Source organism: Puma concolor, chromosome C1 (genome assembly GCF_028749965.1).
Source record: "Puma concolor isolate L17-30 chromosome C1, mPumCon1.1.hap2, whole genome shotgun sequence".
Lineage (NCBI taxonomy): Eukaryota > Metazoa > Chordata > Mammalia > Carnivora > Felidae > Puma > Puma concolor.
Window position 1 is genome coordinate 33,620,874 of NC_141674.1, and position 24,472 is coordinate 33,645,345.

A 24,472-nucleotide genomic window follows, 5' to 3' on the forward strand; every position below is an offset into this window, starting at 1 on the left:
TGGGGGAGGGGTCGGGGGATGAGGGCTGGAAGGCGCCCTGTCCGCACCTCGCTCTGGCGGCGGATCTCTCCCGCTGCCCGTGCCCTGGGTCCCAGGAAGCGCCCTCGCTGTGTGACGCTAAATAAGTGTGCACACCTCTCTGAGCCTCAGGGACTTCGAGCAAAATGGTGGAGCTGGTACCCGGCTGTACGGCAAATTGGGAGCGGCGTAGGGTAGCGCTTAAGAGCGAGGACTCTGTGGAGTCCTTACTCCGCCGCCAGATAACTTCCGTAAACTAAGGATAATAATAGTGCCACCTCATAGGTTTGTTAAGATTAAGTGAGTTAATATTTATAAAGTGTTTAGAACAGTGTCTGTTTCGTGCTAAGTGCTATTTAAGTATTTGTTAGACTAACTACAGGAGGTCTCGCTCCGAGATTTTCTCCTAACCCCCGTCCACCCCCAACATTCCTGTTTGCCAGCCAAGCCTTGCTTTAGCACGGGCTGGGCCCTCTGCCTGAAAATCCATACCCACCTCTTCTCTGGGCTTTCGCATCATTCCTTTGTGAAGTCTTCTCTACTCCTGACAGGACATGTGAGTCTATGGCAACAGGTAAGTGTGAAAAATACGAACGCTAAGAGCACAGGAGGCCTTGGGTTTAAGCCAGCTCTATTGTATACCAGCCCTAGCATGATCCCAGGCAACGTGCTGGCCTTTGAGCCTCGGTTTTCTTACGGGTAAAACGGAATTAATACCACCTTCAACCTCATGTGCTGTCGTGAGAGTTATAATTTCCAGATAAGTCCATGAAGTACTCAGCGCTTGCTGACACACAGCAAGTCCTCCTTAGGGGTAGTGGTATTACTTCACCTTCTTTCCTCTTCTAAACTGTGTCTTACTTGAGACACAGTGAAGGCAAAGACCCCCAGTCCAAAGTCCCAAGGTTGGGCAGAGCGTCCCTTTTCCTGTGGAGAGGGACAGAGAGAAGTTACTTTCAGCTGGAAAGGAGCAGGCTGAGCTGACCACATGACTCGTTTCTCTGGGCTGTATGTCCACTGCTGCAGAGGGGGCACCCTGGCTGGGTCCGGAGCTCTGGAAGGGGGAGCAGGCCCCTTCTGGACACACACCTGCCGGCGGCTTCTATTTCTGTGGTCAACCAGCTGCTCAGCCTGGAAAGCTTGGGGGTACCTCTTTTTCAGGTACCAGCGGCCACCAAGTCCTGTTGATTTCAATTTCTGTACCACCCCATCCTCCTTCCCTCCCTGCTGTCTGCAGGGCCTCTGCTCCTCTGGTCTCACCTCCATTCCTGACCTTCACTGTCATGCCCTTTGTGACTAATGCTGCCAGAGAGGGAGCAAGGCCCAGCCTGCTTAGTTTACCAGCTCTGCCTCACCTCCACACCGGCATTTTCTACATCTCTACTCTTGCTCGGGTTGTTCCCTCTGCCCGATTCCCTCCACTTCCCCCCTCAGTGTGCCAGAATGCTTCAGACTGCACAAAGTACCTCTGGAATGGGGCTTCTGGAAAGTGTCCCAGAGTCCCCCAAGAGAGAATCTTTATCTTCTTTACCCTTGGGCCCGTCTTTCTTTCTTTCCTTCTTTCTTTCTTTCGTTCTTTCTTTCTTTCTTTCTTTCTTTCTTTCTTTCTTTCTTTCTTTCTTTCTTTTTCTTCCTCCTTCTTTCCTTCTTTCTTTCTTTAAGTTTATTTATTTTGAGAGAGAGGGAGAGAGTTCATGGGGCTCAAACTCATGAATCATGAGACCATGACCCGAGCCAAAATCAGGAGTAGGTCGCTCAACTGACTGAGCCACCCAGGCACCCCATACCTTTGGTGTTTCTTAGTGTGCTGCTGGTCCTTCCTATCCTCCCCTAGATGGAGCACCCTGAGGACGGCTTCTGTGGTGGAGACACATGGTGAAGGAGTGAAGGCAGGTGATAATGAACGATCATATGAGTAGCTAGTCTGCCTGTTTCCTGCCAACGCTTCTAGTATTTCCTTAAGTACCGTTTTGGTTTTGCCACTTCCCTGCTCAAATTCTCCATAGCTCCTTGTTTCCAAGCACATTCAGTCTATTGTTCATGCCTCTTCCCAGCTGTGAGTATGTCTCACTCAGCCCATGGGTCACACTCACCATCAGGCTTCCTTTCCTTCTCTAGACCAGCCCTGTGTTGGTCACTTCCCCAGGGATAGACGCATATGTGTCTGTTGCTAGCTTTATGGAGCCCCTAAACTGGAAAGGATGGAAGAGGAAAAATGGACAGCAATAATACCAAGTTGAGTGTACAGGGATAAGAATGTGCATAGGAGCAGAACTTGTACCCCAGAAGAAGGAGAAGGAGTAGAGAGCTTCAGGGAAGGGAGGGGGCATGCTGAGCAGGGTTTAGAAGGCTGAACATGAGTTCACCAGGTGGATCATAGGGAAGGCCATTCTTGCAAGAGGGAAGAACATGTGCAAAGACAGCAGGTAGAGAGAGAGTAATTGCTAAAAGGAAGAAAGAATCTCTAGACCATACTCAGAGACTGATGGTGGACCCCTGGATTCAGACTCCTGAGTCCCAGTTCTGCAATTTATTTGCCAAACATCACTGAGCAAATCCCTTCTCTCTGAGCCTCAAGACTCATATCTGTAAAATAGGTATAACAATTTCCTCCTGGATCGGCCTGAGGAAAAATGGATATGTGTAAAAGTTTATCCAAATAAACAGTACTAATTAATAATGTCAAATCAAATCCTCTTCCCGTGGTCAGGGTAGCATTAGAAGACAAAGCAGAGTGGCCAGAAAAACAGCTTTACCTTCACCCCACTTCATCATACCTGCCCAAAGAGACCCCCGTTATCTGCTTGAAATTCCATTTCTGGGGGCGCCTGGGTGGCGCAGTCGGTTAAGCGTCCGACTTCAGCCAGGTCACGATCTCGCGGTCCGTGAGTTCGAGCCCCGCGTCGGGCTCTGGGCTGATGGCTCAGAGCCTGGAGCCTGTTTCCGATTCTGTGTCTCCCTCTCTCTCTGCCCCTCCCCCGTTCATGCTCTGTCTCTCTCTGTCCCAAAAATAAATAAACGTTGAAAAAAAAATTAAAAAAAAAAAAAAAAAGAAATTCCATTTCTGGGTGTTCTCTCTCTGTAAAAGTTTTATGACCCCCCCTAGAGGCTGCCTTTTAGAGGTAAATTCATGAGAAGCTATTAACTGAATCAGAGGTTAGATTCTCAGGTGGGCTAGTTTATTTGGGGGGTGGCTGAGTCCTGGAAAACAGGATTTAACTCCAACCAGAGAGGTAACACCAGAGAAAAAGCCTAAATGGCATCTGAGCCTGCAAGTTTGGGATGTGAGGGAAGAGAGAGCATGAGCAAATGCCAGGAAGGAGTCATGAAGGTGCAGCCTAAACCACAGACCCCTCCTAGGCAGCCCCTGTGGCTGCCACGTAGGGACTTGGGAGAGAGAGGAGATCAAGTTAGGGAGAACTGGAGCTATGGAAGAGCTGGGGTCATAAAGCCCCTCAAATGCCAGGGTATAGGAGTTAAGACTTTATTCAGTGAGCGTTGGGGAGCCATGGAGGGTTTTTGAGCAGGGGAAGGACCGAAGGAAATCTCAGCTTCCCCTCAAGCCTCCCCTACCCCAAGGCTTTAAAGAAGGCTGGAAAGGAGGCTGTGGAGTCCTGGTGCTCAGCTTGGAGGGACTTAGGGCCCCCTCCACTCCCCCTCAACCCCAAGCTGTGCTCACACTGGCAGCTTTGTTCCCTGGAGGCTGCCTTTAGCTCTGGAAGGAACTCGACTTTTTCTGGGTCTGATTCCAAGCAGTTCCAGCCCTAGCCAGTCGGAGGAAGGGCTCTCTGGGACTGAAGGGGCGGTGCCAGGTGGCCCAGCGGCTGCTGGCGCCGGGGTGCGTGCTTCAGAGCACGCACGTGGGCTCGGGCGGAGCTGTGCAGGGCGGTCCTAGCGGCTCCCTAGCCTCGAGAGAGTAAGGAGGCCCGGGAAGGGGGTTTTTTTTTTTGGTTTTTTTTTTTTTTTTTTCCTTTTGCCTTTAAAGGCAAGCGTCCCGGAGAAAAGGCGAAAAACCGTTGCTGAGTAAGCCTCCGCTGATGCAAGGGGGGCTGGCCCTGGCTGTGACCGGGACGCCCCTAATCCTTAGTATGTTTTGCAACTCAAATCCTCCCAGGCTGCAGGTAAACACGGTGTTGGACTCCAGGAAGGCCTGATGGGCCAAGCAGGACAGTTTTCTCTTTAATATTTTCATTCTAATTTGCACACCTGTTCAAACCACCCGCTGTCCGAGAACTTTTCAGTTTGCCTTCTTTATCCTTTCGTGCACCCTTCCCCGGATCTCTGCAAGCGTTCTCATCGGGGCAACCACCTGCTCGCTAATGCTGGAGGACAAAGAGGGAATATATTCCTTCTCCATTCTCTCCCGAGCGCCAGGCTTGTCTGTACAGCTGCCTCCATGAGAGCCCTTTAAATGTCCTACAGGTACCTACCTGGCACTCACTTTGTTTAACTCTAAATCCATCTTCCCCCGCCACCCACCCCCCACGGTCCCCACCTCAGAGATGGCTCCTCTATCCACCAGATTGCCTAAGCCAGAGACCTAGCATCTTCCTTGACTCCTCTTTCTCTCTCATTCCTAATATCCTGTCCTAAGAACCCTGTCCTTCCAAAATATCACTGGACTCCACCCCCTCCTCTTCGTCCCCGCTGGCCCTGAGCCAGCACAGTCTAGAACCCCCGTGTATCCATGCTCCCACTTGCCACCATAGTGGTCTCTCTAAAACGCCCAGCCACTGCATCCTTCCCTTGTTTAAACATCTTTCCCAGGCATGCCACACATGGCTACATCTCGCAGACATAATGTGGAGTGAAAGAAGCCATATGCAAAAGAGTGTGATTTCATGTATACAAAATTCAGAAACAGGCAAAATTTACCTGAGGGATTAGAAGTCTGGATAATAGTTACCCTTGGAGGGAAGGCAGTGACTATGAGGGGAGCTGATATGAGCGCTGGGACTGGTTGGTATAAGGCAGGATCAACATTACCGACATTTTCCTTTTGCCCTGAGCTTTCATATGACTCAACACGGTACCATTACTAATCCCGTCTTCATATAAAATTTAGATATTTTGTCATCATGGATTTTTTTTGCATTACCTTTGAGTTTTTGAAAAATACCACATTGAAACATTGTTTATCTTGATGACTGAACTTTTTGACCCCTCCCCCCACCCTGCCTTAAATTTTACTGTGGAGGTGAGCGCCTCACTTGCTATATCCTAGCCCTGACCCGGCTGGGAATGTTTTGTAATCAGGGTGTTAGTTACAGGGTGTGTCCAGTTTGTAGAAATTCACTGAGCTGTATACACTTTCAATTTTTGCACTTTTCTGTATGTACATCATGCTTCGATTAATTTTTTTCCTTGTTTTACTTAACGAAGTAAGTCCACTTGCCCTAGCATCTGTAGCACCAAGAACAGTACCTGGCACATGCTGGGACTCAGTACATAGTTGTTGAAAGAATGGATACAATATTATTCCAGTTAACTTAATTCCCGCAAGACCTTGATGAGATAAATATTTTTCTCTCCCATTTTCTTTTTTAAATTTTTTTCATGTTCATTTTTGAGACAGAGAGAGCAGGAGAGGGGCAGAGAGAGAGAGGGAGACACAGAATCCAAAGCAGGCTCCAGGCTCTGAGCTGTCAGCACAGAGCCCAACACAGGGCTCGAACTCATGAACCGGGAGATCATGACCTGAGCCGAAGTCAGAGGCTTAACCGACTGAGACACCCAGGTGCCCCTCTCCCATTTGTAAAAGAGACAACCGAGGTTCAGGGAAGTGAAGTAATTTGACCGAGATCAGGTAGTAAGTGTGAGTTCTAGCACCTTGGTGAAAAAAATAAAAACTCTGACAAGCAGCACTTGTTCAGGTACTTGGCCCAACACCAGCACAAGCATGTACCTGGGTCTGGCTCTTATCAATTAGATTACAATGATTTGAACCTTATCTTTCCCCAGGTAATGACCTCTTTGGGGCAGGGGCTCAGGCTTCTGTCTTCTCTCTGTCCAGCTGGTTGCTTAGCACAAGGAAGAGGCTGTAAATGTTTAATAAATAAATGAAGCAAAGAATGAATGAATGAGTGAGGAGTCTGTCAGTGATATGTGGTATGGAGAGCACAGGTATTGGAGACAGATCTGCTAGCTGTCTGTCTTTGGGCATATTACTTAGGCTTTCTGAGTCTCGATTTCCCCAACTGTAAAATGAGAGGAATATTAGTACGTACCTCAAAGACCGATTGAGAATAGGAAGTGAGAAAATGATTGTCGGGTGACTGGCATATAATCAATACTTGAAAAATGATAACTGTGTTTTACATTCTCAAAGCCGGATTTACGTCAGGGTGGCAGGAATCTACCTCTTTGGATTTCCACGTATTGTTTTCTGGGGGGTCTCTGGAGTTAGAAGGAGGGGACCTGATGCAGCCATGAGGGCTTTCCTCCTCAAGCCCACAGACAGGGAGAGTACTGGAACAGTCCTGAAGTTGGCCTTATGGCTCAGCTCCATGCGGCCAGTGGTCCCATCTTTGACATGTTGTGTTCTCTCTGTGAGCCTCAGTTTTGTCTCTGTAAAATGGAGCTCAGAACAGTCTTGACCCTATGGGGGCCACTGAGGAGGGTTCATCAGCTTGTCCCTGGGCCTCGTGCCCAGTAGACTCTCTGTTAAGGTTGCGTCTGAGGAATTAATCTGGCACCCTGAGGTAGGACCAGCAAGAAGACTGGAGCGTCTCAGCGACCCTGAGAAGCCCAAGGACTGATGGGAAAAACAAACAGCCCGACCGGGGTCTCTTTTGTTCTTAGAGACTTGTTTCTCCTGAAAAATAACATTGCCCTTTATGCTGATGCAACTTTTTTTTAAGTGTGTAAGATACCTTCCCACGCATCATTCCTTGCGTCCTCCTCACACCTTGTGCTGAGGGCAAGACTAGATTTATTCAGATTTCCGCAGTGCGGTTGAGGAGACCGAGACGCGCAGCAGTCAGACGCCACACCAGAGGCGGGATATGGTAGCAAATCGAAGGTATGAAACCTGGGCTTCTTAATGGCCAGATACCACCGTGCGGCGATTGGGATCCAGACAGCTCATTCCCCAAGCAAGCAGCCTCGACCCAGCAGGTGTCACGCTGTGCTCACCCCCCTCCCCCAGCCCCCACCTGGATGCCACCTGGCAGTCACACGCACATTCATCAGGAGTTGCTGGCTGACTCACACCGTTTATACCAGAGCTGACTCATGCTTTAGAAGGGGGAGAGTGAAAACCAGTTGGGCGCCCAGAGAAACCCTCCCTTCCTCCATGAGGCTTGAAATGAATGCCCCAAATCCATGGAAGTTTAGTTCTAAAAAAAGGAAAAGTGTCGTGGGCTGGCTGGAGACAGAGGACTCAGAGAGGGTTGGTGGTTCCGCCATGCTGGGCTGTGTTACGGGTCTGCTGGGTGACTTCAGGCCAGTCACTGTCCCTTTCTAAGCCGCAGTCTCTTCCATTTTGTAACGAGGAGCTTGTAACAGGTACCCTCCAAGGCCCTCCTGACTCTGGGTTGAGAGGCCTTGTCATAAGAAAAAGTCATGCGTGGGGCGCCTGGGTGGCTCAGTCGGTTAAGGGTCCAACTCTTGATTTTGGCTCAGGTCATGATCTCATGGTTTGTGGATTCGACCCCTGCATCCGGCTCTGTGCTGACAGTGTGGAGCCTGCTTGGGATTCTCTCTCTCTCTCTCTCTCTCTCTCTGACCCTCCCCCCACTTGCTTTCTATCTTTCTCTCAAAATAAATAAACTTAAAAAAAAAGAAGTCATGTGTAATGACAATTTGCTGTGTGCCAGGCGCATGGCTAAGTGCTCAGCGTGGAATTATCTTCTTTAATTCTTATAACCAATCCCAGACCCACTCCATTTCACAAAGAAGTTAACCAAGGCGCATTTCTCGAGTAATGTGCCCCAGGTCAAGAAAGTAAACAAGTGGCAGATCTGAGAACTGAACCCAGTCTGTTCCTAGAACTCTCATAAACTGCTCTACACCCATTCTGTTGATCTTGCTAGACCTCATTTTTCTCGTTAAAAAAAAAAAAATCGTGGTAAAATATACACAACATGAAATTTACCATTTTAGCCGCTTTTAAGGGTACAGTCCAGTGGCATTAAGTGCATTCACACTGTTGTGCAACCATCACCACCATCCATCCCCAGAACTTTTTCATCCTCCCGAAGTGAAACTCCTTACCCATTGAACAGTCACCCCCATCACCTTACCCCCAGCCCCTGGCAACCACCATATTACTTTGGGTCTCTATGAATCTGACTGGTCCGGGTACCTCATATAAATTTTTCTCATCTTTAAAATTATGATAATAAAAGTTCGGGTAATTTGTTCCTTCTCCCAGGGGAGCACTTGGCTCCAGCTCTTCCATTCAACAGCTGTGTGCCCTCAGGCAGGTTGCTTCATCTCTCTCTCTCTCTCTCTCTGAGTCTCCCGTTTCCACAACCCTAAAATTGGCCTAATGAGCCCTGACTTGTGGGGCTGTTAGAAGGATTCCAGGAGACCATGAGTGAAGGTGTTCGGAGGGTGCGATGCCACTGCTAGGGCTTGTTATATGTACCTTCTTCCTGGAGCACTGGGACCGGGACCCTGGCTTAGATTTAGGGGTATAAGAGCTGGAAAGATGTTCAGGTTGCACATGTCAACCTATGTACAGATGAGAAGACTGAGGCCCAGAGAGGTAGAAATGACTTGTCCAGAGTAGTGCACAGAACTCCACGCATCTGTGGGCATCTATGCCCTGAACGCTGTGACCTGCAGATGGCAGGTGCCCAATAGATGTTTGCTGCTGAGGCTGGAAGGTGCAGGCCATGGCATAAAGAGAGGGCCTTGACTGCTCAGCTATGGAGCCTGCCCTCAGGCAGCTTGCATTCCATCCTGTGTACCTGGTATTGGAAGGTGGCTGGTAGAGCCTTGCTTATAGCAGGTGCTGGGGCGATATTCTTCTATCTTGGCTTGTTCTTCTTTTCACTGGTTCCCAGAGGCCTAGGAGGTCCTCTGTGCCTGAGAGTCCCATCTTTCTTATACCCTTAGAGTAATCATTGTTAGGATTTTTTGGGTGCAAGTATCAATATATTTAAGCCAACTTCAGCCAACAAAGGAGAATTTATTAAAAGATACAGAGGTGCCTCACAAACCAGGGGCAGAAAGGCAGTTGGATGCTGACAAAGCTGTGCCATCAGCGAGGAGGCTGCCACAGGGATGGTCTGTGTCACTCATCCCTGCTTTATTCTTCTTTCTCTGCGCAGACAGGCATGTCTCCACAAGGCAGATTATGCCAGAATATGCGTGGGACCATTTCAACGACCCTCAGGCTGATTTGACTGTCTCCTGGTCCGGATTCTAAGTTTGTAGACAAGAGAAGCATATCAGCCCAGTTTGGGTGAGATGTTTATCTTGGGTCCGATTGGCTATAGTCAGGTGATGGGGTCATAGAGCACATACCAGGCTGGCAGGGCTCACCTCTGTGTGGGGGTGGGGCGGAGGAAGATGTGTGATTCCTGATGGAGGCACCCAGGCAAATATGTGCACCCATTAAAAATGTTGTTTAGGGGCGCCTGGGTGGCTCAGTCGGTTAAGCGTCCGACTTCGGCTCAGGTCACGGTCTCACGGTCCGTGGGTTCGAGCCCCGCGTCGGGCTCTGTGCTGACAGCTCAGAGCCTGGAGCCCGTTTCAGATTCTGTGTCTCCCTCTCTCTCTGCCCCTCCCCTGTTCATGCTCTGTCTCTCTCTGTCTCAAAAAAATAAATAAACGTTAAAAAAATTTTTTTAAAAATGTTGTTTAATGGACATATACCGTCATTGACATGGAAAGAAAGTCAAGAGGGTTTTTTTTTGATGAACAAAACAGGTTACAGAACAAGCATGTTTATGCCATTTTTAAATTTTTTTTTTTTTCAACGTTTATTTATTTTTGGGACAGAGAGAGACAGAGCATGAATGGGGGAGGGGCAGAGAGAGAGGGAGACACAGAATCGGAAACAGGCTCCAGGCTCTGAGCCATCAGCCCAGAGCCCGACGCGGGGCTCGAACTCACGGACCGCGAGATCGTGACCTGGCTGAAGTCGGACGCTTAACCGACTGCGCCACCCAGGCGCCCCTATGAGCCGACGCGGGGCTCGAACCCACGGACCGCGAGATCGTGACCTGGCTGAAGTCGGACGCTTAACCGACTGCGCCACCCAGGCGCCCCTGATATTTACTTTTAAAAATGGCATAGGGGCACCTGGGTGGCGCAGTCGGTTGAGCATCCGACTTCAGCCAGGTCACGATCTCGCGGTCCGTGGGTTCGAGCCCCGCGTCGGGCTCTGGGCTGATGGCTCAGAGCCTGGAGCCTGTTTCCGATTCTGTGTCTCCCTCTCTCTCTGCCCCTCCCCCATTCATGCTCTGTCTCTCTCTGTCCCAAAAATAAATAAACGTTGAAAAAAAAAATTTAAAAAAAAAAATAAAAAAAAAAAGTAAATATCATATGTAATGTAAATGAATCTCTATACACAAATGTAGGCTAAATATTAATTGAAATGATGAGTAGTAGACTTAGGGGTAATTTTTATTTTCTTCTTTTGTAATATCTGCATTTTTCTGATTTTTTCCCCTAAAGAATGAATATCAGTTGAGTCATAATGAAGGTGCTCTTACTTCACGGGGCTGCAGTGTGTGCTAAGACATTTATTCACTTATTCCATAAATATTTACTAACCATCTTGTACATGATGGTGTTTGTGAAAGCCACGCAGTGATGGGCCAGTGGTAGATACTCAATAACTGGGCTCAGCCAAGGCTCTTCTGTCAGGTGGCACACACGGGAGCTGGGTGCTCGGTCACAGGTGCTCTGTTCTACGGGTCTACATACATTTCAAAAATCTAGGAAATGAAAACACTGGGGTGCTTCCACTATCTAAGCCACTCCAAGCTGAGTGGCTTTAAACGGCAATGATATGTGATTTCTCCTGATTTTGTGGATTCAGCAATTCTGCTCCCTGTGGTGCAGCTGAATTTCCTCATGCAGGTGCATTCAGCGGGATACTTGGTGCGGGCCGGTCTCTGCACGTGGTGTCACACTCTCCTCTGTCTCCAGTAGCCTGGGCTTCCTTACAACCTTGTGTCTGGAGCTAACAGGGAGTATTCCAAGTGGGCAAACCCCAATGTGGGAAAACGTATCAAGCCTGCTCGTATCAATGCAAATTGTTCTGAATATAATTTGCTTTGTTGTCTAATCTATAAGGAGCACTTTCTCAGTAAGTGAATATTCTTCCCAGCTTGACTTTTAATGGTTGACTGATAGACTATCATTGGTTTAACCAATCTCCCATTGATAAATGTTCAGGTGGCTTTCATTTGAGGGCAGTTGTAAACAACTCTATGAAGACCAACTTTGTACCAAGAACTAGGTATGAATCCTTTCAAGAGAGGGATTATGAGGTCAAAGGACAGGAATTTTTAAAGCGTTGCCAAGTCACCCATCAGAAACATGGTATGCATTGCACTTCTACCAGTGTAAAGGGACCTGCCCTTCTCACAGTCCTCTGCCAATACTGGGTGTGGTCTGTCTTTTTTGTCTTTGTCCATTGGATCGGTGAAAAATAGTATCTCATCGTCTTCAGAAGAGAGAAAATTAAAAGTTGCCTCACCCAGAGGCTTAAGGAGAGTTCTTGTCATTTACTCAGAAGTGGCCCTTTAGGCCCTTTTGTGTCTAAAATCAGTGGACACAAAGCCAGTGCGATGCAATGTGTTTCTGTCCGCTGACTCAGGCTGTAAAAAGGAACACAGTGCTGACAGCTGAGCTCCTGACAGTGGAGATGAGGTCACTGTGTCCCCGCTGTGCGGTCGATCGGGACAAGTGCTCTGCTTTCCGGTCTGGTGTCTGCGGGTCTTCCGGTAGTCACAGGGCACATGGCCTCACCTGCCATGCTGCCACACCCATCTTGGGTCTGGCTCTTTCCCCTCTGACCCACTCTGGAGGGCCTGATAGTTAGGTCTAGACCTGGCTGGCTATGACTAATGAGAGTTGTAAGGAGAGGCATATAAAGCGGGACCCTGCGTCCTTGGCCTTGAACAGCCAGAGCCATTCCTCATGGCCTCAAAAACTCATGAACTGGGGGACACCTTCCTGTGTGGTAGCAAGTGTCCTGGACTTGAGCCAGCAAGCAATGGAGGCTTTCTGAGCCTCAGTTTCTTCATCTAGAATCTTCATCTAGAATGTGGGGGTAATAGAGCTTTAAGGATTATGTTCTTTCTCTTGACTGTTACCTGTAACTTTCACGGGATCCTCCAAGGTTGGGAGTGTCCTGCCCACTTTACAGATGTGGCAAAATGAGGCCCAGAGAAGGGAAATAACTTGCCCCCAATCATGCAGCTAATAAATAGCAGAACTGGAAACATGAGTGTGATTTTTTTTTTTTTCATTTTTTTTTCCACGTTTTTATTTATTTATGGGACAGACAGAGACAAAGCATGAACGGGGGAGGGGCAGAGAGAGAGGGAGACACAGAATCGGAAACAGGCTCCAGGCTCCGAGCCATCAGCCCAGAGCCTGACGCGGGGCTCGAACTCGCGGACCGCGAGATCGTGACCTGGCTGAAGTCGGACGCTCAACCGACTGCGCCACCCAGGCCGCCCCCATGAGTGTGATTTTAAAACCCTGCTGTCACCCAGCTGGACCAGTAGAGCATTCTCAGTGGGTGGGATGGCTGGGCTGGGGACCCACCACGGAGAGCCAAGTTTACTGCTGGAGTTCTCCAAAAGGGTGCTTGACTTCACAGCTATGATTCTACTTTGTTCCACTCTTCCCTCAGAAGGAGGCAGGGCCCTTCACTTAGTAACTGCTACCATTTACCTAGGGAGGTATTATGCCTGTGTTAGGCGCCCTTTATATGTACCTACTGCCTTTCCGCGTTCAATTCCCATGGTGATTCTGTGCAAAGGTCTTCTTGTGATCCCATTCAGTGGATGGGGTGCTGGGGCACAGGGAAGGTCGATGACCTGCCAGGGCAACAGTGCCGAGTTGCATGCTCACTGGAGTGAGGTACTCGGGGCTGGACCACCACCAGTATTTGCAAAGCATCTTGTCTTCTGATCACCAGAGCCTCTTCTCAGCCCTGGAAGGCAACCACTGTTTGCCTTACAGATGGAGAAACTGAGGCCCAGGGAGAGGAGGAGGCTTGTTTCCTCTACAGACTCAGCCTACTCAGTCCAGATTGCTGTATGGGGAAGTAATGGAGAAAAACTTGCCAGCAATGAACGGACTTCAGCCTGCCAGCTGAAGTGGACTCAGCCAGGGCTGGGTGTTCCTTCCAGGGAACTTAAGGTGGGGCAGGATGAATGGGAATGAGCTTAGAGGGCAGGCCAGGCCAGAAAGAGGAGAGGGCTGGTCTCTGGGGGGGTCATGGGATGAGAAAGGGAGCCTAGAATGGGGCTTGGCCTATGGATTCCTTACCAACATGTTTAAAAAGGGGCCATGTGGGAGTGTGGAGCTCGGGAATCAGGGCTCCTGGGTGTAAATAATGTGTGTGCTACTTATGGAAATGGGGAGTTTGGAAAAAAATTATTATATATATATATATATATATATATATATATATAAAGTGGTGAGTTTGGGGGCAATATTTCCCTGAGCCTCAGTCCTTATTTGTAAAAGGGCTGAAGTGTGGTGGGTAAGACTGTGCAATCTGGCACGATCTGGAGCAGTGCCTGGGGTAGATCCCGGCTCTGCCACTTCCAGGGTGACCCAGGGCAAGGGCGTTTGCCTCTCTGGGTCTCAGTTTCCTCATCTGTATGATGGGCCTGCTAGTAATAGTACCCCCCTCACCTGGCTGTTGTGAGGATTTAATGGCTTCAAGCAGGCTTTTCCCCTAATCAGTCTTTGCTTCCACTGTCATCATCATCATGATCATCATTTACCTCCAAGGATGTTTGGAAGGATTTACCAAGGCTGCTGGTGCAAACTGGCGCAGCCTTTATTAGATAATTACCGAGCAGAGTGACAGGTGTTGTGAAATTCACAGGAAGGAGATAAAAGTTCTGCCTGGCTGGGTAGGAGAAGGGTGTGGAAGGCTTACTGGGGAAGTGGCGCTTTCTGGGCGTGAAAGGATGTACAGAAGTTCCCCAGGTAGAGGAGGGGGCAGGTAGAGAGATGAATTTGAGGAAGGGCTCAGCGGTGAGAGAGCCTGAGCGTGTCTGGGAACCACAGAGCCGTTTCATTAGTTCCTATGCCTGTCGTCCATGTGGCAGAATCACCCAGAATACTTTAGAAAAACACAGATTTTGGTGGTTCCACCCAGCAATGTGCTGAGTAGTAGGTGTCAGGTAGGACCTAGGAATCACTGTGGTTAAGGCTCCCTAGGAAATTCTGGTGCCCAACCAGGTATGAGAACCCCCTGCTCTGCGGAGGAGGCTATCTCTAAGCAGGGATAGGCCTCACTGAAATACCAATCCCAGACCTCTAAGATCTGAGCAGAGATCTTGAGAAGGTGGGGAGGTAATACAAACAATCCCTGACTTAGACTCCTCACCCCCTCCCCCTCTCCAAGAGAGTCCCACATTCTGATGGCCACATTTGCCACCAGGGATAGACCCCGGAGATGCTACTCCCTGGCTCCAAGCAGGACAACTTTCCTTCCCTCTGTCCATTCATCCATCTGTCCGTTCACCAGACACAGTTCTTGAGCTCCCTCACATGTGCCAGGCAAGGTTTGGGTCCTGGAGGTACAGTGGTGAATAAAGCAGACACTCTGCGTTCCCCCTACAGAACTTTCCATCAGCCCCGGCTCCCTTAGCTGGCGGAGCATGGTGTGCTTCGTCATCAGGAATGTGGCTAAGTACAAGAGAACTGGGACAGGAAACCCACCCGGGGGGCTCAGACAGAGACAGCAGCAGCGCCCAGTGGCCCAGCCTGCAGACTCAGTGGCTTCCTGATTCTTCTCTCCCACAGGCCCCACCTCCTCTCCCAGATGGCTCAGGCCTTGCCTGCCCAGCTCTCAGACTCTCCCCATGGTGCCTCTGCCAGGCAGTTCCTGGTGCCCAGGGGAGGGGTGAGCTGTGCAGCCTCCACCTCACCCCCCCAGCCCACAAAGAAGCCAACAGCCTTCGGTAAGTCCTGAGCAACTCTTCTCAAGGGCAGGGTCAAGGAGCATTTCCTCACAGGGGTAGCAGAAATAACAAACACGAGGAAATGACAGGGATTCTGAGGATTTCAGAGCACGCAGCCTGGGTACAGGATGGACCCACGCAGAGAGATCGGGGGAGAACCTTGTTGCAACAACTTCCTTGCCCCCCGCCAGAGCCATCTCCTTGCGTCTTCGTGCCTTTATTCAGTCCTTCTGGTTCATCACAATCCCTTGCCTGCTCCAACCCCACCCAAGCTGTCACCAGTGTGGGTGCTACGATGTCACTGTCCCACTCACTCACTCTGCCATTCATTCATTTCTTCCCTCATTCATTCAACATATAGGTGCCACGTGCCAGACACAGGATGAAGCTGTAGGCAGATGAGAGCCTCTCGTGGAATTGCCAGCTGAGTGGGTAAACAAACAACAATGGGACAACGGTAATACAATGTGACTATTGCCACATGGAGTTTTGTTCAGGGTGCCAAAAACCCAGGGAGGAACCAAAGGAAGGCTGATTCTTGGTGAAGGAACAGGAACTTAAAGAGAGTGTAGCATACGGTGGGAACAGCGAGCATCAAGGCAGTGAAAGATGGTTTGCAATGGCTAGAGCACAAGGAAGGCTCAAGGGACAGAGGGAGTGGAGCCTGGAGAGGTCAGAGGGGTGGTCCATGGAGGGCCTTGAATGCTGGGCTAAGGAACTAGAACTTTCCACCATAGGCAATGGGGAGCCATTGGAGGATTGTGAGCTGGGGAGGGACATGGTCAGATTTGTGTCTTAGAATGACAACGTGTGGCAGCTGGTTTGGGGGGAATGGGCTGGAGCAGGAAAGGCCAGGCAGAGCAGCCAGGAGAGGACGAGACATAGTCCAGGTGGGAGAAGCCAAGACCTAACTAGGGCAGGACAGGTGGGTGGCTCAGCAGGTGTGAGCACCTCTGGGCATAAGAACCGAGGTCAGCGTGGGGCAGACAGGCTGCAGAGCTGGCCCCATCAGGGCGACTGGGTGTTTTCAGGGCTTGAGGTCAAAGACAGGCTGAGGCAGGCAGGAGCTCTAGGAACTCTTGGCCTTTGGGCTGGGGTAGGCTCAAGGTCAGCAGATGCAGCTGGGTCTGGGTCTAGAGACTTGGGAGGTCCACAGCAGGACTCTAGCCTGCATGCAGAAATCAGGGCAAAGTCCAGCCCCGGAAAAGAGTTCCCAGGAGCCAGGCAGGGTGTCAGAGCCCTGGTCCTGAAGGAAGAGGCTACAAGGCAAAGAGCAGAGGACTCCTGCCTCCAGTTCCTTTATGTCATGAACCACTTCCCTTCTATGGCTACCTGTGAAGATGGGCTGCGGAGGCACCTGGGGCTACTTTCTTGCTCATGCTTCGTCCGTCTTCAGATGAGGCTCCCCTCAGACTCATCTTGAGTCCAATGACCATCTGCCCCCATCCTGGGGAACCGAAGTCTGCATGGGGTCTGACCTGCCCCTGGCTCCAAGCTCTGGTGAGGATGGACTCGGGCATGGCTCCACCCGCAAAGCGTGCAGTTGGAATGCCACATTGACCGCCAGGAAGTTTCTTGTAAAGATATATACACTTACGTTACAATCCAGCAGTCCCACTGGTAAGTATTTACCCAACATGGAGGAGAGAGTATGTTCACCCAAAGACTTGTAGGTAAAAGGCCATAACAGCTCTATTTGTAATAGCCGAAGACTGGAAACGATCTACATACTCACTGACAGGTGACTAAAGAAACAAATTATACAATGGGGCACTACTCAGCAACGAAAAAGCGTGAGCTAGTAATGCATGCAGCAACATGGACAAATGTCAAAGCCAGTTGAATGAAAGAAGCCAGAAAAGAGAGAGAGCATACATAATGCATGTGATTCCATTTTTATGAAATTCTCGGAAATGCAAACTAATCTGCGTTGACAGAAAGCAGACCCATGGTTATCTGGGATGGAGGGTGGCAGAGGGATGACAAGGAGGATGACCAAGGGGATGAAGACCTTTCGGAGGTGATAGATAATGTGCATTATCTTGGTGGTGGCGAGAGTTTCAAGTGCGTATACATGTGTCAAAACTTGTCAGATTGTATCATTTAAGCATGTGCTGTTTCTTGTACGTCGGTTATACCTCAATAAAGCTGTTTGAAAACTCTGATGCTAGTTATGCGCGGTCATAGCCAGGCTGGTCCTAACACAGCATCCGTCACCGTGTCTTCCTCCCAACCACCAGGGCACAGCGAAAGGTTGCTGTGCACCAAACTCCGTGTCCTAAATACTTCCACTAAATATATGCAGTTTGGGGCGCCTGGGTGGCTCAGTCGTTTAAGCGTATGGCTCTTGATTTCAGCTCAGGTCATGATTTCATGGTTTGTGGGATCGAACCCCATGTCAGGCTCTGCACTAATGGTACGCAGTCTGCTTGGGATTCTCTGTCTCCCTCTCTTTTTACCCCTCCCCCACTCACACTATCTCTCTCAAAATAAATAAATAAACACTTAAAAAATATATGAATGGAGTTTTCGCTTAAGCCTCACAACAGCCTTGTGAGGTGGCGCTGTTACTATGATCTCTGTTTTACATCTGAGGAAACTGAAGCTCAGAGAGGTTAAATCACTTCTCCAAGGAAATGTCATCTCACTGAATCCCAGCCCCAGCGTTTGCTCCTAACCTAATCCAAACTCTGTTTGATTTGTTCTTATGATTATGCAAACATTGTGATATTTGTGGAGAACAGCGTTGAAACATTTAAATTGTTTTCCATCTCTTGTATATCATTAAGTATCCTAGCACATCTCATAATATTTAGTTTTTCCATATTTTTATCCATATGAAGACAGTGTTTTTACTACCGTAATTCAATATGTGCATAAACATTTGTTCCCCCTCCCCCAACTCTGCATATTTACATGTGGTCTTATACTCCTCTGAGCAAAGAACACCAAGAAAAACAGTTTTTAGGTAGGTAATTTTGGGTTCTCAGGGAAAGTCCTGAAAAGTGGAATGCAAGACACAAAGTGTTATGCTTGTTCCTCCTTATCTGGGTCTAAAAAAACACAACTCAACCTTTTTCCTGCTCAGTCTAAGCTGGAGCCTTTTGGGAGCTCTAATCTAGACATCCTTGTGACAGTTCAAACACCCATTCTCCCTCTTTGCAGGAAGTTGCTCACTCCCCAGCACCAAGAACAGGTTCTGATTGGTTTTAGCCAGTCCATATATCCACAGCCATTGTCCAGGTTTGGCCCTAAAGCACATCAGAGCCAGTGAAAAGCAAGATTTCTTCTGTTACTCCTGAGAAGGAGAAGCGGCCTCTCTTCTCCATGGGTGCTACCAGGAGACCCTCCTTTTATGGAACACTGCAGGGAGGCACAAGGAGGCTCTTGGCAGACTGGTGGTGGGTGGTGGGAAGTTTTCGAATGGCACTGCAGACAGAGGTCAGGGCAGAGAGATAGAGAGCACCCCCTTCCCCATTCTCGCTGATGTTTGAGCCACCGGAAGCCAACTAACAGATTCCTTCTGTTTAAACCAGTTTTCATTCTGGTTTAAACAACATATACTAATCTCTCCCTATGTGTTAGATACACTTGTAGGAGCAATAGGAGTTAGGTTTTCCATGACCAGAACCCTAAATATAATCTTAACCCAATCCTTAGTCATAAACTACAACTCTGATCCTTTTCTAGCGAAGAGCTTTTAATGGCAAGAAACAAAGGATGAAGGGGCATTAGTATGAGAGTATGTATGGTGCGCTAAGCGAAATCCCAGGAATATTCTTTTTTAATTTTTAAGTTAATTTATTTATTTTGAGAGAGAGAGTGTGTGCAAGTGGGGATTGGGCAGAGAGAAAGGGAGAAAGAGAGAGAGAATCCCAAGCAGGCTCCACACCAGCAGTGCAGAATCCGATGTGGGGATCGGACCCACAAACTGCAAGATCATGACCTGAGCTGAAGTTGGATGCTTAACCGACTGAAACACTCAGGTGCCCCCAATGAATATTCTTACAAAGATCCTACAGTGCTGGGCCTCAGGAGGTCCAGATGGAGGTAGGTCCCTAAAGATGAGGGATGCAGCCTCTGTCTAATCAGCGGAACTTCATGTCAGGGTCTAAATATCAATCATCTCCACTCACTAACAGAGATCCTGAAATGATTTGTTCTCTGGACAGTGATCCCTTTATAGATTTTTTTTTTTTTTGAAAGAGAGAGGGCGCAAGTGAGCAAGGGACAGAAAGAGAGAGAGGGAGAGAAGTGGGGCTCACCTGGGGCTCAAGCTCACCCAAAGCGGGACTCAAACTCATGAACCATGAGATCATGACCTGAGCCGAAGTCAGATGCTTAACCACCTGAGCCACCCAGGCGCCCCCTTTATAGATCTCTAGTAGCAATCTCCACCGGACAAATACTGTAACTCCTATATATGATACTGGACAAAAATAGTAAATCCTTTCAAATGTATAATATTAGAACTCCTTTCAAATTAAAAAATTTTGCTCATGAAAGTGCTCAGTGCCTTTCCCCTTTGGCTAAACTTCTAAGATTTCATTTGTCCTACCTTGGTGCTCTGAGGCCCCTCCTACACTGCTGACCACAAGGCCAATCTTGGAGGTGGCTTTGTGTCTAAAAAGAAGCCTGTATTTTTAAAAAATAGGTTTTTTGTTTTTTTAATTTTTTTTTCAACGTTTTTTATTTATTTTTTTTTTGGGGACAGAGAGAGACAGAGCATGAATGGGGGAGGGGCAGAGAGAGAGGGAGACACAGAATCGGAAACAGGCTCCAGGCTCCGAGCCATCAGCCCAGAGCCTGACGCGGGGCTCGAACTCACGGACCGCGAGATAGTGACCTGGCTGAAGTCGGACGCTTAACCGACTGCGCCACCCAGGCGCCCCAAAAATAGGTTTTATTTAGACACAAATTACATGCAATAAAATTCTCCAGTTTCTAGTGTAAAATATGATTGACAAATGTATAGTTGCATAGCCCCCATATATATAGATACACATATATCTATACCTCGATATATGTATTGAGATAGAAAGCATTTCTATCACCCTAAAAGTTCCCTGTACCCTTTGAAGTCAATCCCTTCCCACTCCTCTCAGCCTCTGGCAACTACTGATCTGCTTTCTGTCATCATAATTGCGAATTTCCAGGATTTCTTATAAACGGAATCATCTAATATGCATTCTCTTGTGTCTGGCTTCCATCAGCCAGCATAATGATTTTGAGATTCATCCATATTATTGTGTATATATCACAATAGCAGTAGTATGCTGAGTAAATTCCATTCTGTGGATATATGACAGACGGTTAACCCATTTACCAGCTAATTGGCATTTGGGTTCTCTTCAGCTTTTGGCTATGGTGAACAGAGTTGCCATGGACATTCACTTATATGTCCCTCAATAAATATCTCTCGGTAAATATCTCTTGGGCAAACATGTAGGAATGGGATGGCATGGGTCTAATGTAAGTGCATATTTATTTTACAAGGAACTGCCAGACTGTTTTCCAAAGTTGGACCATTTTTCATTCCCACCAGCATTATAGGGGAGTTATAGTTGTCCACATCCTCGTTAACATTGGTGTGGTCAATTTTTCTATTTTATTTTTTAATTTTTAGTCATTCTAGTGGATATGGAGTGGCATTTCATTGTGATTTAAGTTTGGGTTTCTCTGATGACTAATGATGTCAAGATACGAGTATCTCGTTGTGTGCGTTTTGGCTGTTTATGTGTCTTCTTTGGTGAAGTATCTAATCAAATCTTTTTTCCATTAAAATAGTTGGTTGCCTTCCTACTTTGAGTGTCAGAACTCTTTATGTATTCCGGCTAAAAGTCCCTTATCTGATACGTGTTTTGCAAATGCTTTCACCCATTTGTGCCTTGCCTTTGCCTTTTTAATGATGTCTTTTAAAGAGCAGAAGTTTTTCATTTTCTTTTATGGTTTCTGATTTTTGTGTCCTATCTAAGAAACTTTTGCTTAGCTCAGGGTTTCTTAATTCCAGTACAATTGTTATTCTGGGTCAGATAATTCTTTGTAGGGGGTGGCTGTCTGTGTATCACAGAATATTTAGTAGCTTTCCTGCCCTTTACCCACTAACTTAGTAGCATCACCCCTCCAGTTGTGACAACCAAAAATGTCTTCAGACATTGCCAAATGTTTCGGGGGTGGGGGGAGGGGAGGCTTTCCCAGGTTAAGAAACACTGACCTAAACCAACAAAAAAAATTATTTTCTTCTACATTCTCTTCTAGAAGCTGTATAGCATAAATTCTTACAATTTCTATGACATATTTTGAGTTGATTCTTGCATTTGATGTGATGGTTGAGATTCATTTTGTTGCATGCAGATACTTAATTGTTTTAGCCCCATTTGTTGAAAAGGCCATCTATCCTTCCCCCATTGAATTATCTTGGCCCCTTTATAAAAAATTGATTGACTACGTTAACTGTAGGTCTATTTCTGGACTCTCTGTTTATTCCACTGATTTTTATGTCTATCCTTACATCAATACTGCACTGTCTTGATTACTGTAGCTTTATATTAAGTCTTGAAGTCAGGTAGTATAATACTGAAACTTTGTTCTTACTTTACAAAATTGTTTTGGTTGTCTTAAGACCTTCACATTTTTGTAACTTTGGAATCAACTTGTTAATTTCTACAAAAACATCTTGCTGGTGTTTTGATTGAGATTGTATTGAATCTATAGATCAGTCTAAGATCTATACAATACAATACAGGTATTCTCATCTACAAACATACTTTATCTTTGCCAAGTTTTATTCACAGCGTTTTGTTGTTTTCAATGTACTGGTTGCAGTGGTTTTAAAAATATGCTCAGGGGCACCTGGGGGGCTCAGTCAGTTAAGTGTCCGACTCTTGACTTCAGCTCAGGTCATGATCTCACGGTTCATCGGTTTGAGCCCTGCATTGGGCTCTGCATTGACAGTGCGAAGCCTACTTGGGATTCTCTCTTCCTCTCTCTCTGACCCTCTCCTGTACTCTTGCGCACTCTCTTTCAAAATAAATAAATAAACTTAAAAAAATAAAAAATTAAAATTGAAAATATGTTCAGAAATTATTTGATATACCTCCGTTTCAAAATTGGAGACTAATTCTCCCCTTGAGTAAGGGCTAGATGTGATGGCTTGACTTGTTCAAATGATACAATAAGGCAGAAGTGACAGTGTGGGGCTCTGGAGACTAGGTCATAAAAAAACACTGTGGCTTTCCAATTGGATTGCCCTTTCTCTCTTAGATCATTCACACTGGGAGAAGCCAGCTGGTATGTTGTAAGCAGCCCTATGGAGAGTTCCATGTGATAAGCAACAGAGGTTTCCTGCTAACAGCCACATCAAGCCTTCAGATGACCACAGCTCTGGCCAACATCTGGGTTGCAACCTACAAGAGACACTGAGCCAGAGCCATGCAGGTAAACTGCTCTTGAATTCCTGATCCATGGAAACTGCAGTAGCAAATGTTTCCTGTTTTAAGCTACTAAGTTTGGGATAATTTGTTACACAGCAGTAGATAACTAATACATACATCTTGCATTTATTCTGTTAAATGTATCGCTATTTGATTTTTTGATGCAATTTTATTTTTTAGTTTTATGTATTTTTAAGATTTTGTTTATTTCTTTATTTTAGTTTTTTAAATATTTATTTATTTTTGAGAGACACAGAGAGAGAGACAGACAGAGCACAAGCAGGGGAGGGGCAGAAAGAGAAAGACAGAGGATACAAAACAGGCTCTGCACTGACAGCAGGGCTCAAACTCACAAACTGTGAGACATGACCTGAGCCAAAGTTAGGTGCTTAATCAACTGAGCCGCCCAGGAGCCCCTAAGATTTTATTTTTAAGTGTCTCTATACCCAGTGTGGGGCGTGATTTCGCAACCTCGAGATCAAGAGTCACTCTACCGACTGAACCACCCAGGCACCCCTTGATGCAATTTTAAAAGATGTTTTATTTTAATTTTTTAAGTTTAATTATTTATTTTGAGAGAGACAGAGACAGTGTGAGTTGGGGAGGAGCAGAGAGAGGGAGAGAGAGAATCCCAAGCAGGATCCATGCTGTCACCACAGTGCCTGACGCAGGGCTCAAACTCAAGAAACTGTGAGATCGTGACCTGAGCTGAAACCAAGAGTTGGACACTTAACCTACTGAGCCACCCAGGCACCCATAAAAGACATTTTAAAACTTTCAGTTTCCAGTGGCTTATTGCTAGTATATAGAAATTTGATTGAATTGAGAACATTGGCTTTGTATCCTGTGACCTTGCTATACTCAGTGTTAGTAGCTTAGAAGTCTATAATTTTGATGTGTTCATAAACTGATGTGATAATCCTCAATTCCCGGTTGGTGAGCATGCTGCTCTCTCTTTCCAGCAGTACACTTTTAATAAACCAAGTTCTTACTAATTTCGAGTCTCTGATCTCACCCTCTGACACTGGGGACCTTGAGGACCACCAGCAGCAAAAATAGGAAATGGACTTTTACATTCACATCTCAATACTAACTCCACAACTCAATTATTATCCAACTTTGCTTCACTTCATTCTGCCTGCTATTAACTCCTTTCCTTTCCTTTCCTTTTTTAGCCACTGGCTTAAACAGGTTCAGATCTCTGGACTTCTCCCTACCATAATTCCTTTGCCTCCATTTTCCTACTATGTTTCCCAGTGTTCCTCACTTCAAGTTCCCAAGTGTGACGATCTGGTTTGGCCTGTCTCAACTTTTCCCTCCATGTCATTGGTTGCCTGGCAGCCCTCTAGTCAGGTCCCCTTCTTCCTTCCAGTTGTTTCTGTCCAAGGGGTCAAAATTCCATGGTGCAAGTGTATCCATTTGGGCGTTAGGACTGGGAACAGAGTGATCCCTTGAAAGGAGTGTGACGTGGTGGGTCCTGTGATGCAATGAAACCTCTCATACAGACCTCCAACCCTAGGCCCTACCTCCTCCTAAACCTCGAGTGACCTTAACACTGCTTGTCACCCAATCCGTGAAAGAAATGCAAATCCCATTTATAGGATTGAACATTCTTTTTTTAAATGCTTTTTTAAACGTTTATTTCTTTTTGAGAGAAAGAGTGTGTATGTGTGTGGGGGTGGGGAGGGGCAGAGAAAGGGGGACAGAGGATCTGAAGCAGGCTGTGCTCTGTCAGCACAGCACCTGATGCGGGGCTTGAACTCACAAACCGGGAGGTCATGACCCGAGCTGAAGTCAGATGCCCAACTAACTGAGCCACCCAGGCACCCCTGAACATTCTTATGCTTAACATGCATTATCTTCATCCTCTCTCCCAAACCCTCCCACCCCTTTCCTTGCTCATTC

The 24,472-nt window shown here is 47.3% G+C and overlaps 1 long non-coding RNA gene across 1 annotated transcript; it reads left to right on the forward strand.

Moving 5' to 3' along the window:
- The first annotated feature begins 16 nt into the window (after positions 1 to 16).
- LOC147577963 (uncharacterized) lies at positions 17 to 17,303 on the forward strand. Its single transcript, XR_015254645.1, has 2 exons — positions 17 to 592; positions 15,496 to 17,303. It is a non-coding gene; the product is annotated as an uncharacterized LOC147577963 (long non-coding RNA).
- The last annotated feature ends 7,169 nt before the right edge of the window (positions 17,304 to 24,472 follow it).